Source organism: Dipodomys ordii, unplaced genomic scaffold (genome assembly GCF_000151885.1).
Source record: "Dipodomys ordii isolate 6190 unplaced genomic scaffold, Dord_2.0 Scaffold70, whole genome shotgun sequence".
In the NCBI taxonomy this organism is placed as follows: Eukaryota; Metazoa; Chordata; class Mammalia; order Rodentia; family Heteromyidae; genus Dipodomys; species Dipodomys ordii.
The window spans coordinates 10,143,899-10,144,820 of NW_012267286.1; the positions used below are offsets into that span (position 1 = coordinate 10,143,899).

The 922-nt window shown below is 71.8% G+C and overlaps 1 protein-coding gene across 5 annotated transcripts in view; it reads left to right on the top strand.

The window, feature by feature from the left end:
- Nucleotides 1–237: 237 nt before the first annotated feature.
- The window catches only part of Ube2d3 (ubiquitin-conjugating enzyme E2D 3), a 30,464-nt gene continuing 29,779 nt past the window's right edge, over nucleotides 238–922 (top strand). The window contains exon 1 of one of the 5 annotated variants that reach the window (XM_013023783.1): nucleotides 238–347. The gene's annotated coding sequence lies outside the window, so the exon portion shown is untranslated. Of the gene's footprint in view, nucleotides 348–471; nucleotides 564–584; nucleotides 711–747; nucleotides 889–922 lie in introns of those variants that run through there. The other 4 variants (XM_013023785.1, XM_013023784.1, XM_013023782.1 and 1 more) reach the window with 4 other exon arrangements.

Genomic DNA, 922 nt, shown 5'->3' on the forward strand with positions numbered 1-922 from the left:
GGCTGGCGGCATCCCGTCATTGACCTTCGGCCACTCCCGGCGCACTCCCGACCGGGGGCGTGAGTGACGGCGGCGGCGGCGGCGGCGGCGGCGGCGCGCGCCCGGACCAGTGGGAGGAATTCCATTTCCGCCCCCTCCCTCCCGCATCGGCACCCAGGGGCGGCGCTTCCACCGCGGCGGCACGCCCGATGCGAGCCGGCGTCCCCGGGCGTCTCGCGAGAGTCTGCGGCTCGGTGGGCGGGCCCCGGCCAGGAAGAGCGCACAAAACTTGGGACTTAAAGTCACTGCAGAGCTCCAGCTCCGGTTAGCCGGCCACGAGGTTCTCGCGAGATCCGCCTCGACACCAAGTGAGGAACTTGGGGGGACGCTATGGGGAGGGGCGTGGGGCTCTCTACCGCGCAGCTGCCGCCCTTCCATTACCTTCTTCCCACGGTCTCCTTCCGGTTCTCGATGCTTCTCTGGGCCTAAGGGTTTCCGCCGCTGGCTCACCCTCCCCCTCCTCATCCACCGCCCGCCTCCGTCCCCCGCCCTTCCAGTCCAACCTCGGAAGTGTTTTGTCAAAGGTGCTGTTCCGAGAAGGAGAAGGGACCGCGGATACCGGGGGAGGGGGTGGCCGAGACTCCGCCCGGCCGGGACGTGGGAAGCAAACCGTCCCCCTTCCGCCGGGGAGGCGCTGCGCGCGGCGCGGCGTTGGCGGACGGATCCGGGCGGTGAGGAGGCCGGGGGGAGGGGCGGAGCGTGGCAGCTGGCAGTAGTTCCGTCAGAGCGGACATCTTGTGGCTGTGTCGTGCGCGTGAGCCCCTTCGGGCCGGGGAGGCACCAGCTGCCGCGCGGGGAGGAGGCCGAGGCCGCTGCTCCAGGGAGGCCCCGGCCCCTCTGTACGCGCGGGTGCGGACCGCCCGGGGAGGAAGGGAGGATGGGG